Source organism: Adiantum capillus-veneris, chromosome 23, assembly GCF_014529385.1.
Source record: "Adiantum capillus-veneris isolate H3 chromosome 23, ASM1452938v2, whole genome shotgun sequence".
In the NCBI taxonomy this organism is placed as follows: Eukaryota; Viridiplantae; Streptophyta; class Polypodiopsida; order Polypodiales; family Pteridaceae; genus Adiantum; species Adiantum capillus-veneris.
This window is the reverse complement of record NC_140953.1, coordinates 49,978,725-49,992,549: the sequence shown is the minus strand read 5'-3', so window position 1 is coordinate 49,992,549 and position 13,825 is coordinate 49,978,725. Positions and strand designations below refer to the sequence as shown.

Below are 13,825 nucleotides of genomic sequence, written 5' to 3'. Positions count from 1 at the left end.
CCTAACTGCCCAAAGAGGAAGAAAAAATTTGGGAATGCTGTTTTAAAAGACATGTATGAGTATGAAGTCGTCTACTGCAATGTTCTACAGAAGAAGGACTTCCTTATCAGGCAATACTCATTATATGACTCGGATGAATCCGACTCTTCTACGGAAGAATCGAGTCAAGAGTCCACCCCTACTGAAGAACCTGTTTTTTCCGACGACAGCCTAGCTAATGACAGCTTCACTAAAATGTCTAACATGATAAGGAAACCTTATCCTTTTTCCAAGTCTGCCAGGTATGATTCTTCTTCTACAGAAGAAGTTACAACCAGTACAAGTAAAGAATTAGATACATGGCAAAAAGATTCTAGGCCTATGAAAATGAATCTGTCAAAGAAGGAACAAAAAAGGTATCATCCATTGCCTTTATTTAGAAGTATGGTCGAACAAACTGCTCACATAGTCAATCAACCCGAATGGAAGCAACAAATGAATCAACGATCTGATTTTGGAAGCTAACCATCTTCTACTAAGCAACCAACCAGGGCTACTGCATACGCATCCGCCTCTACTTCTGTCCCTCAACAACCACCTATGGAGCCTTCTGCTACTACTGTCCCTCGCCATTCGCCTATGGAGTATGCAGCAGAATTCATACAGGTATGCAGTAAGAATGATAAGGCTATCTTAGATGCTATCCAAAATGTGCTTCTAGAATGTAAAGGATTAAGCCAGCGCTTAACCTCCATGGAATCTCAGTTAGCCTCTATTGAAGCCAAACTGGATCAGACCTATGCTATTGCCAGTAATCTTAATGACTTAGTAGCTGTGAATCAGGTTGCTACTGAGCCCATTAGTGAATGGGTACCTGATCACATTATCAATGTTTGTGATGTCATCCATTTTGACACCAAATTCAAGAGGGCATTCTACTCTGAGGTTTGGATTAAATTTCCTCACATCCCATCATTTCATGTTGATGCATTATGGGATTCCGGATCGGTTATGTCCTATATTAACCAAGCCTTGGTTCCACCTCACTTAGTTGAATTACTACCTTCTGGTATCACAGTTTCTTATGCCAATAATACCGGAGGCCGAATTCAAAAGGTTGTGTCTTGTAAGATTGCCATTGGGACAGTGAAGTTTCTTATTACCCTATATCTGCATCCTCATCCAAATACTGATCTTACTCATGGAGCAGATCTAGTTTCTCAGATAACACCTTTCTCAGTTTTACTTGATCTCTCTATACAATTTTTTGTTCGGGATATTCCTCATCAGGTAAGCACTAAACCTCGCGGTGCTCTTCTTTAAGAAGTGATGATTCCAACTCTCCCTAATCCTGAGAAAGAAGAAAGATTTCAGCAATGGTTTCTATCAGAACGAAGTAAGTATGCCAATGAACTGGAAGCAATCAGAGAATTGCTTACACTACACTCTAGTGACAACCCATTGGAATTTTGGGATAGAGAAGAGTACTGGGTGTCTCTCCTCGGGAACCCTCCTACTGCAGGACTGAAAGGTACCCATCCAGGCATGTCTTTAGAAGACACCAAACTCTGCAATGAAGAGATTGGACAGTTGCTAAAGAATGGATTAATTTCTCCAAGTAACAATGCTTTTGCGTGCCAGGCATTTTATGCCAACAATCACTCTGAATAGAAAAGAGGAAAGAAGCGACTTGTAATCAATTACAAGCCGATTAACGATTGGCTTGAGCCACACAGGTTTCCTCTACCTCTCAAGGACGATCTGCTTCGAAGAATCAAGAGCTGTAAAATATTTTCTAAATTTGATCTTAAAAGTGGTTTTTGGCAATTTAAAATACATCGAGCTGACACGCACAAAAGAAGTTTTATAGTGCCACAAGGAATGTTTGAGTGGAATGTTCTGCCCATGGGCATTAAACCTGCTACTTCTCTTTGCCAAGAGAGGATTGAAATCATTTTTGCAGATTGCAAAGAATTCCTACTTTTGTATATTGACGATATTTTGGTATATTCCAAAGATGTCAATAGCCATGTCAAACATTTAAACACTGGACTTGTTCTGAGCTTAAAGAAGATTGAGCTTTGTCAATCTCAGGTAGCTTTTCTGGGAGTGGAAATTTTCTCAGGATGTATTAAAATGCAACCTCATGTCCTTAACAAGCTACAAAGTTTTCCTGAGGTTATTACTGAAAAGAAGCAGCTTCAGTCGTTTGTTGGCTGCTTGCAATGGATAGCTCCCCAGTATCCTTATCTGGCTAAAGATTTGCTTATCTTTAAGGAACTAGAACGCAACACTCAGTTCTTTTGGACTGACCAAATGACAAAGACAGTTCAACAAATAAAGAAGGTCTGCAGCCATTTACCGCCTCTACAAATTTCCTCTGACAAACCCTTAGTGGTATACTCAGACGCATCTGAAGAAGCTTGTGGTGGTATCCTATGTGAGGAAACAGAAAATGGCCCTATCATCTGTCGATGGGCATCTGGATGTTTCAAAGATCCAGAGGTCAAGTATCATTCTATTCAAAGAGAACTGCTTGTAGGAGTAAATTCAGTTTTATCTTTCCGCCTATTTTTTATGGGAATCCCATTTACACTTCGCAATGACCTTAAGCACTTTGGAAGTTTTTAGAAGAAAAAAATGCTGGAAAAGTGGGTAACACCCGCATTTTTCGATGGTCTTACAAACTTAGTGACTTTGATATTTCCTATGAATATGTGCCAGGTCATAAGAATAATATCGCTGATTTACTCTCGCGAATCAAAAAAGGGGAAGAATGATAGTGACAACTCAACTCCTCACTTGACAGCTCAACTCCTCCCCTTTCGGCGGCATCTACTTTCAGCAGAAATCCTTATGTCCATACCAATAATGACCACTTCCTTTCTTTTATAACAGTTGTACACCTTTTACCTTTTTGGACAATCAGTATTACACCTACCCACTTTATGTGGCGCATTGAGACAGTTGTATCCAACTAAGACAGCGGTATCCCACTATCAATAATATCTGCAATATCTTTCCACGCATCGTAGAACGCCGAACCTTCCTGTGGGAATTTTTTGTCTTTACTAGTGCCACCAAAAGTGATGACAGGTCGAGTGGTTGCAACCTTGAATTCGGAGAAGACAAGATGTATGGTCGACTGGTCGGCATATCTTTATCATTGATTGCCTCCTTGGTGAGACATTCAATTCCATTGATGGCGAAGTCAGTGGCAATTATTCGGTTGCAAAGCTTGCATCTGAACAGACCTTCAAAATCTTTGTAGGTCTCTAGATGTATGCATATTAGCTTTTGACGACCTTTACTTGAAGACACTGCAGAACTAGTTGATGCAGTCTGATATTGCGGTGGAGCAAGAACAGAAGCAAGTTCTTGCCTAGACTTCGATTTTCCCAGAACTTTGTACCGGTCTGTTGAGCCCAAACGCTCAATCTTCATAGGTTCAGGGTGATGAACTTCATTCATAAGAGTCTTGGAAATATTTAATTCCATTCAACAGGAAATTGGACTTCCTGCCATTCTACCATTTCAAGTAGAGTATCCAAAGTAGTTTCATCTACTTTCATAACTATATTCTGTCCTTTGGATGATTTTGAATCCTGTAAATATCCAGGATTGTAGACAGAAGGGATGCATGTATTCACTGTGCGAAAAATCATCCTATAGGCTATCTGCAGATGATCAGCAGTATTCTTCATATCAAGACCATTTGTCTTGATCAACAAAGATACTACCTCATTGAAGTATCTATCAGATAGGTTGCAAGGGAAATTAGGGAAGCATTCTATATATATAGGACCATTGGACAGGCTTCCTTGTAGGATGCTGATTGTTTGATCATTCAAGTTGTTGTGTCTAGTGTCTAGTAAAGCTCCTATACATGACACATTAAGTCCCTTACGGAAGAGAGGTATTATGCCTACTACTATGTACCCTATATGCACAAACTGGTGGTTTCTTTATAAAGCCTTTTCTCTGAATTCTGATAGCTCTTCGAACAGATGGATGACATGATCATCATTATCACTGTCCTTGATGCTAAGCTTTCCATGAGTCTCATGGTACAAAGTATTTGCTGACAAAGAAAAGAGTTTGTTGTGCCTATATACCTGTTTAGCAGTCATAGCTGGTAAACTCCATCTGGCTTGAAGAGTAGATTCCTCTACTTCGATACTGTATGTGAGTAGCTCTTCTTGAATGAAGAGATAATCATGGCCATTGTTGAAGGAAGTTTGGGAGGTAGAGGTTTCTTCGGGTGTAACTTGTTAGCCGAGCTCGAATTGAAATTCTTAGAGTAAGCTTCTGAAACGTCAACGTCTAAATGGCACCTTGCCTAAGCGACTGCGACTATTAAGCTTTACTTAATTTCAATGATAATGCTCTGGCTTATCGGATAAGTTACTTGGTAAGAGAAGAAATTATTACCATTAACTTTCATGCAGCAATGATGGACAACTGGCTCTGATACCAATTAGATAGCGGAATACACAGGAATACTCAAACACAGACAAAATAAAAGAAGAATACTCTTCTTAGCAGAGATGAAGCGCAGATGATTAATACCAGATGAACACACACGATTAACAGACCTTACTAACACAGGTGAGCAAGATGGAAAATTGGTAACTGCTGCTTATATTGCTTTCATGGATAGAACAGGGTTACAAGGTGAAGGCTAGTGACGGCTAATACAACAGAGCTTCTCAGAACACTAGATAGAAGGCTTATCAACGACGCCCTTCTACAAACGAAAACCCTTTCTTATATACATGAGGAAGGTTGGGCGTTCTTCGACGCGTGGAAAGATATTGCATAAATTATTGATAGTGGGATACAGTTGTCTTAGTGGGATACAGCTGTCTCAGTGTGCCACATAAAGTGGGTAGGTGTAATACAGATTGTCCAAAAAGGTAAAAGGTGTACAACTGTTATAAAAGAAAGGAAGTGGTCATTATTGGTATGGACATAAGGATTTCTGCCGAAAGTAGATGCCGCCGAAAGTGGAGGAGTTGAGCTGTCAAGTGAGGAGTTGAGTTGTCACTATCATTCTTCCCCTTTTTTGATTCGCGAGAGTAAATCAGCGATATTATTCTTATGACCTCGCACATATTCATAGGAAATATCAAAGTGAGTGAGTTTGTAAGACCATCGAAAAATGCGGGTGTTACCCACTTTTCTAGCATTTTTTTCTTCTAAAAGCTTTCGAAAGTGCTTAAGGTCACTGCGAAGTGTAAATGGGATTCCCATCAAAAATAGGCGGAAAGCTAAAACTGAATTTACTCCTGCAAGCAGTTCTCTTTGAATAGAATGATACTTGACTTTTGGATCTTTGAAACGTCCAGATGCCCATCGACAGATGACAGGGCCAGATCTGGGTGGAGCACATTTGAGCTAAACGGTGCCAGAAGATAGAAATTGGGCAAGGTTCATGCTTCTATTGATCATAACTTGCATCAAAAGTGTTCAAAATGAATTCTAAATTTTTTTGACAGTTGCTTGAATGATAAATAGTCTTTGGAATAAAAGTCACTTCATTTTTTCGCAAAAGACATCATATATGTATGATGTTTTAAGTGCCAAATTAAAGGTCAAAACTCATATCTGAGCTCACAGACATGTTTTTCATCACAGAATAAGCCTAGAGACCAAGTTGTTGGAATTAGGGTTGCAAAGAAACACACACAGCTTGGAGAAGACAAAGGAAGCTCAAGGCACACAATAGAGAGTGTTTTACTTAGTGTGCAAATGGAAAGATAGATAGCCCTAGAGTGATGGGCGTATATACAATGCTCGGGGGAAAAAAACCTCCTAAAGAGGGAAAAATGCCCCGACAGTCCTAGTGTGCTCACATACATCACTACCGCATGTATATGGTAACAAATCCCCCTAGAGTGATGCGGTGAACGAGAGCTGGCACATGAGTAAAGGGAAGTGCCATGCCCTAAGGACATAATCAGTCCACAAACGGGAGTAAGCCCAAAGCTTTGCGGAAAGCTTCAAGCTTCTACGAGACAATGCCTTTGTGAAAAGATTTGCAAGGTTGTCCTGTGTTGGCACATAAGCCAAGCTGATCTCTCCTGCTGAGAGCCTCTCCCTGACATAGTGGTAATGCACCTCAATGTGCATTGTGCGAGCATGGAAAACTGGGTTCCTCGCAATTGCCAATGCGCTCTGACTGTCAGTGTAGATAGTGTTGGTAGTGTCTTGTCCAACACCCAAATCAGCCATAAGGAGTCTGAGCCATACACACTCAACCGTAGCTTTGAAGACTGCCCTGTACTCAGCCTCACAATTTAAAGTGGCCACAGTAGGTTGCTTCTTGCTCAACCATGATATACATGAACTGCCAAGCATGAAACAAAAACCACTTGTGGACACTCGCGTGTCAAAACAACCAGCCCAATCTGAGTTCGAAAAAGCATGTAAGTCTGGCGGCAATGATCCCCCCTTGGGATAAAACAAGCCAAGATGTAAATTGCCACTAAGGTAGTGGAAAATCATCTTGACAACCTGCCAATGCTTAGACCCTGGGCTATGCATAAATCTGTTGACCTGTGAGACTGCAAACTGAATATCCGGCCTCGTGTTGCATACATAAATGAGGCAGGCAACAGCAGTTTGATAAAGAGTGACATCAACAGGATCGCCAGCATCATGTAGACTCAACTTCAAACCTGTTTCCATGGGAGTGGCTATAGGTTTGCAATCCTCAAGTCCAAACTTACATAGCAATGTCTCTATGTAACTTTTCTGACACAAGGCAATACCACCATCACACTTCTTAAACTGTATACCCAAGTAATGATGCAACAACCCAAATCTTTCATCTTGAAAGCATAGTTGACACGTACGGTCACGTACGATGGTTACACGTACGAAGACGTGCGGTACTAATCGAACTAAAAAAAATTAGACGTACGTTGAAGTAACGTACGATGCAAAAATATAAATCATATATTTTTCAGAGCTTTTACTCTATTATGAGTAACTACGTAGTATTAAGTACATACAACTTAAGGGAGATGTCTTACAAGTAAGAACATTAAAGATTTGGCCATGGACATTGGAAACGGCAATGTTCGAAAAAAGATGATCATGATTGCATTTGATTTCATAATTCATTACATAAGTAGAGAGTCGAGGCTCGAGAGATACAAGTGACAAAAAGTAGTGACACAACTCATAGTCTCATGGCCCATGGGTGCAAACTTTAAAGCATAAAGAGAGAGAGTTCTAAGTGCTCATATCGCTCTCATCACCGGAGTTGTGGTCCGAGATTGAGCTAGAGCTTGAGCTAGAGGTAGCTGCATCATCCTCATCACTACTTGCATCAGATGCACTAGATGCAAGACCATAATCTCCCTCACTAAGGATGTTGCCCTCATCATCAAACTCTGGCTCTCTAGGATCCGCAGGCCTAGAAATGGAAACATTCTCCAAAGTGGTGTCCTCCATAGCAGATCCGCTATGCGAGCCTCGCCGCACATAGGTCCTGGGTGTCCGTATCGATGCTCTTCCACTCCCACGAGCAACCAAAGTGGAAGCTCCTCTACCTGTAGTTGCCAAAGCTCGCACAACCACCTTCTTGTGGGACCGTGTGCGAGAGACACGGCGATCACCAACTCCAAGTAGAGGTCTCGAAATATTTGCTCCTCCTCTGGATCGCGATCTTTGTTGAGACTCTTAAGAGTCTCAATGGAGAGCTTGCATTCATCTACATTCACCTATTTGTCATTTACAACATGCAAGAAGATTAATGGAGTTAGCAATTTGGCATGCCAAAAATATGAGCACATGATACATCATACATATTACATCATACATGTGAAAGCATAAATAAAGAGTATGATGTAGCCAACTCAATTACCTGCCTAGCCATTGGCATCTCATGCATGGACCTCAACATGCGTAAATTGGAGCGACAATAGATAAGCCGCTCCAATTGCTTCGTAGAAAGCTTGTTGCGGATCTTGGTGTGTATAAGAGAATACGCCGACCAATTCCGCTTACATGCACCCGATGAGCAATCCTAGATTACATAGATGATAGAAGAGAGGCATGAGATTTGAATTGTGGGAATTGAGAGGTGACTTATGTCACATGAATGATGAATGTCAAATGATGACATGATTGAGATTATAAATTTATAATTTATGGTATGGTATTATGTATAATTATTAATATATATGATATACCTGTCCAAGAACCCTCAATGCCACCCTTTGAAGGTGAGGCAATTGATAGCCAAAACATTCCCACCAAAAAAGAGGCTTCACTAACGAATCCCTCTTCCAACACACCGAGGAAGCGAATGCCGTGCCTCTTTGGTCTCCATAGTTGATGAGCTCTTGGATAAACTCTCCGTGGTGTTCTTCATTGAGTATCTTTGGAAGGTACTTGTCGCGCTCCTCTTGAAGTGCTTGATCCGCAAAGATGGATGGCTTTTTGAAAGCCGGATGCAAGAGGGCAGCAAAGCCATGGATTGGTCGCCTCATCCAATCCCACCGCTTTTTAACAAGGAAGAGAATGTCATCTCTCTTTGGAGAGTCCTCCAACACATCACTACAAAGAGAGAGAGAAAGATAGTCAAGCATGGAAGGGTAGAACCTTAGATGGAAAAAAGACAACTTACAATGTACATAAATCATAAGGTGAAATGTTTACCGTGAACCATCGGGTGCTCCATCAAGAATGGTGGATCTCTCAATCTCCTTGTAAGCCTCCTCCATGAAGTGGTAAAGGAGACCTATGGTAGACCCTTCCATGTCGGTCATCCGAAGCACCTTATACAATGGCAATACCACCATGACAAGACCCTTGACCTCTTGCCAAAACTCCTCCTTCAAGCAAAGCCGTTGGATGGCCTTTGCATCTTGTTGGGATGATTGGGTCTCTTCTTCAATCCATGCTTTGAACTCATCCGAGACCATTGTCTTTTGCAAGTTGGTTTGCACATCATAGAGGCGCTCAAGGAGGAGCCACATAGCGGCAAAGCGTGTGGCGGAAGGCTTCTTCAACTCCAAGCCAGAGTAAGTGCGATATATCGCAAGTACTCTCACCTTTTTGTTGATGAAGTTGACGATGGAGAGGGCTTGGGATAGAATGTCCTTCACCCAAGGTAGGTCGCCAATGTCCTCCAAGAGGAGGTCAATGCAATGTGATGCACATGGAATCCATACTATGTGTGGATACTCCGGCTCTAGCTTTTTGGCCATGGAAGCACAATTGGAGGCATTGTCGGTGATTACTTGAATGATGTTGCTTGGACCGATCTACATACGGAGAAAGAAGGGAAAGTGAGAAGAGCCAAGGCAAAAGACAAAATTGAAAATAGTAGATACTTGAGAGTGGAATAAATTTTTTTACCTCTTTTATGGCTTGACGAATGTGGCGGTAAATGAAGGCACTCGTGACCTTTTTCCCCCTTGCTCCCGCATCAACCGCTCGCAAGAAGTAGGTGCCAAGAGGGCATGAGACAAGGATATTAATGATTCCCCTCTTCTTGCGGTCACTCCATCCATCGGTGAGAATAGAGCAACCATACTTTACCCATCCGGCACGCACGGGGTCAAGAGACTTGTCGATTCGTGCCCTCTCTTCATCAAGCTTCTTGGTGCGCATGGCATGGTATGACACTCCCGTCCACCCTTCACATGGACCAACCGCGGCAATAGCCTTCACCATGCGTTTCCAACGATCCGTGCGAAGAATATGAAAAGAGAGATTGCACTCAATGATGGTGCGTGCAATCTCTATCTCCGCTTGTCGTTGCCTCTCTTTGAGGAAAGACAATGGACCGGAAGTTCCACCCACCGTTTGTGCAAGAGTAGCTTGCTTTGGAGGCCGCCCACCATGACTTCTTTTGCTCTTCTTTGAGACGCTACCACCCTCGGTGGAGGCCATGGTAGCGGCGCCGGATGCAACGGACATTGATGGAGAAGCATCCTCTCCCGAATCGGAGAGATCATGGTCGGGCGAAACCACCTCCTCCGATGCCTTTGCAACCCCCTTGTGCATCTTCAAGGGGAGATACTTTGCTTTGCACTCTTGGAGAATGTCGTCGGGGATATTCGGACAAGGACCCGCTTCCCCTCCCATCTTGGTCAAGTGGATGATAAGGCGGGTGGAGCCTGAGGTCATGGTCTTCGGGCAATATTTGCAATACCATTTGCAAACATTTCGTTTGTTCTTCACCCTTTCAAAGTAGCGGCAATGCTTGTTGAAGGCTTCATGAAGAGCGGGCGGCATTATGGAGAGCTTGAGGGATGGAGAGTGATGAGAGAACTTTAGAGTAATGGAGAGCTTGAAGGAGATGGATGGAGATGAAGGGAGCTTAAGGAATAATGGAGAGCTTGAAGGAGATGAAGGAAGCTTGAAGGAACAATGGAGAGCTTGAAGGAGATGAGGAGAGCTTGAAGGAATAATGGAGAGCTTGAAGGAGATGAAGGGAGCTAGAAGCCTGATGGAGTGCCAAAGCTTGAAGCCTTGGCCCTTGATGAATGGAGAGAGCTTGAGAGAGCTTGAGTAGGGAAGGAGATGAATGAGAGAGCTTGAGGGATATATGGAGAAGAAGAGAGGGTGGGCAACCTTATATAGGTTTTGAGGAGAGAGGGAGAAGAGTTAAAGAGAGAGCATGCTTCAAAATTCAAATTCCATGTGCCATGGCCATGGCCCATGTGGCTTTGACATTTGTGTGTGTGTGTGGATGTTGGGGGTGGGATGGCGCATTGGCTTATGATGCCCCAAGGGCCAAGGCTCCAAGGCCCCCAACGTTCAAGTTTTAGCGTTCAAACACTGCCAGCACGTGGCGCTACAAAACCGGTGTAAAAACGATCAAAAAAGTCTGTCAATGGTCATTTTTTTTATTGGACGGAACCCGGACGGGACGGAACGGACGGATCGTTCCGTTCGACGGACGTGGACAACCCTGCTTGAAAGTAGCATTCAAATCAGTCTTAAATTCAGCAATATGTCTCCCATTTGGTCCAGTGATCAACAAATCATCAACATAAAGAACCACAATGAGAAGTACATCACCCTCACGCTTTACATACAATGTGCTTTCTGTTGGACTCTTACAAAAGCCTTGTTTGACCAAATGAGTGTCAGCTTTCTCATACCAAGCACGAGGAGATTGCTTCAACCCCTACAAAGCCTTGTTACATTTGCACACTTTGTCCTCTTGTCCTTTTATGACAAAACCGCGAGGCTGCGTTACATAAACTTCCTCAAATATGTCACCATTCAAGAAAGCAGTAACAATGTCTGATTGATGTACATCCCAACCCAAATGAGCTGCCAATGCACATAAAAAACACACAGTAGTCATACGACAAGTGGGAGCAAAAGTCTATTCATAATCAATGCCTTTTTGCTGTGCATAACCCTTTGCAACAAGTCGAGCCTTATGGCGATCGATCTCACCATCCAGCTTGCGTTTCAACTTGTAAACCCACTTCGTACCAATGGCCTTTTTGCCAGGAGGCAAATCACATAAAGTCCATGTGTCATTTTCTATAAGTGCATCATATTCTGATTGCATGGCAGCCATCCAATTTTCTGAATTCTGTGCTTCATCAAAAGACAGAGGCTCCTCAACATCATTGAAGCTAGACATAGCTAAAGCATAACAATCTGATGCATAAGATGCATGGCGAGAGCCTGAACGAGTACGACTAGACAAAGGTGCATCCAATTTACTGTCACGCAAAGTGTGCACCAGCCGTTTTGGCATACCTCTAGCCTTCTCATTTTCAGCCCTTTCCTCATCAAGTACATCATGTACATCTGCATCAGTAATAGGCTGATCTAGAACATTTTCAGAAACCCCCATAGGCTGTACATTTGCCTCATTGGAACTTACATTCGTATTTCCAACACCGAAAAGAGGCAACAAAGTGTCATAAATGTCCTGTGAGCTTACATTACTGTCTCTAGTACATGACAGCAAGGGTTGAACAGAATCTTCCACAAACACTACATCCCAAGAAACCAGAATACGTTTTGTTTGCGGATGATACAACCTGTAACCTTTGATTTTAGCACTATAACCAACAAAAATACATTTGACAGCCTTATCATCCAATTTTTTGCTCTGCACTTGTGGCACCAAAGCATATGCCAAACAACCAAAAACACGCATGTGCTCAATAGAAGGCTTTCTATCATGCCATGCTTCATATGGAGTAATAGACTGCAAAGCTTTCGTAGGACACCTGTTAAGTATATAAGTGGCACACATGATGGCCTCAAGCCAAAAAGAATGCGGCAAAGCTTGACTTTTGACCATACATCGTGCCATTTCCGTCAGTGACTTGTTTTTGCTCTCAGCAACACCATTTTGCTGAGGTGTATAAGGCACTGTACATTGGTGTTTTATCCCACGACTAGCCAGAAATGCATTAAATTCATGAGACATATACTCCTCCCCTCGATCGGAACGGAGGGTGCCCATAGTACATTTCGAGACATTTTCAGCCATAGCCAGAAATTGTTTGAAGCACATAAAAACTTCGGACATCGCTTTAAGCGGAAATACCCATGCATGCCTAGAGTAATCATCAATGAAAGTCACGAAGTACAGGTAATTGCCCAAGGACGGAGTTTGCATGGGCCCACAAACATCACTATGAACAAGCTGCAACCTGCATGTGGCCCGAACTGAACCATCCTTTGGAAACTTAGAGCGCTACATCTTACCCAAAATACAGCCTTCACAAACATGTTTTGTGCTTCCCCACATACTCCATCAGTTAGTTTACCAAATTGGGCAGCACTCCAACCACTAGATGTAAGACTACGACCATGCTTCAAGACCTCCACATAAGGCTGGTGTTTGATTGCTGTTATTCTCTCCATGTTCTCCATTTTGGAAATTCGAACAGCAACCTCTTTCGGAGCGTCTACCACTATCCTTGCAGTTCTAAACTTGTAGAACTTTTTTCTCAAAGCATACTTAGTGCTGTTGTTACGCAAAAGAGCTCTAGCCGCTATGATGGAATGCTGACCAACTAGAATCCAATAGTGGTATGTTGATAGCTTGTCTCCATGCACTTCAGCTATTTGTAAAGGTATTTTTGTAATTGGGTTATACGGCATAAAGTCTGCTGCACTGGAGACTTGCCTAGAGTGCCCTGCAAATTGCTTCAAGAGATATTTCACATATACATCTGACAATGGTCTGCATCTATAGCCATCTGGTGCAAGGTTGCATTGCTCAACTGGGATCAATTGGGTAAATTGTACACCAAATTTAAAATAGTGATTAATTCCGACGTATCCATCTAGCGCACTCTTAGAAGTTTTGGCAACTTCTTTATCAAGATCTTTTTCTTTGGGCTGTATAATAGAGTCCAACACAGCTAAGGATGCTGAGTCCCCAACCACTGCCACTGAGGGGGTTCCAACTGTTAGGGTTGCAAGTCCACTAGAATCTCCTGCTTCTTGAGTCTGTAAGGGTATAACTGAAAGATTTTCTTCGGCCACATTTCCACTATTTTCTCCAAGTGAGGGAGTCTGACTCTCCTTGAGCGTCTTAGATTGATTTGCTGTACCTGTGTCTTCATTCTTTCGCTTCTTATTCTTCTTTGTGCTGCTCAATTTACCTAAATATTGATTGACTTTCTTAAAGCCCTCAATATATAAGTCTATAAAGTTCTCACTTGGAGTGTCGTCTTGAAGCTCCACCCACCCTGCTTTTGTCATTGTCACTCCTTCATAATCAACCTTCACCAATTTTTGAGCAAAGGCCACAGGCTCCAACAACTAGGAGTCACCATTGAGTAGTTTTACTCCAAGGAATGGAGACATTTCAAGATCTGAACAATCTTTCTTTATCTCC

The 13,825-nt window shown here is 42.5% G+C and overlaps 1 protein-coding gene and 1 pseudogene across 8 annotated transcripts in view; one reads left to right on the top strand and one right to left on the bottom strand.

Moving 5' to 3' along the window:
• Positions 1–13,825, top strand: part of LOC147427760 (uncharacterized) — a 109,961-nt gene that overhangs the window by 26,955 nt on the left and 69,181 nt on the right. The gene's annotated exons all lie outside the window — the stretch shown is intronic.
• LOC147427761 (uncharacterized) lies at positions 7,219–10,233 on the bottom strand (annotated as a pseudogene).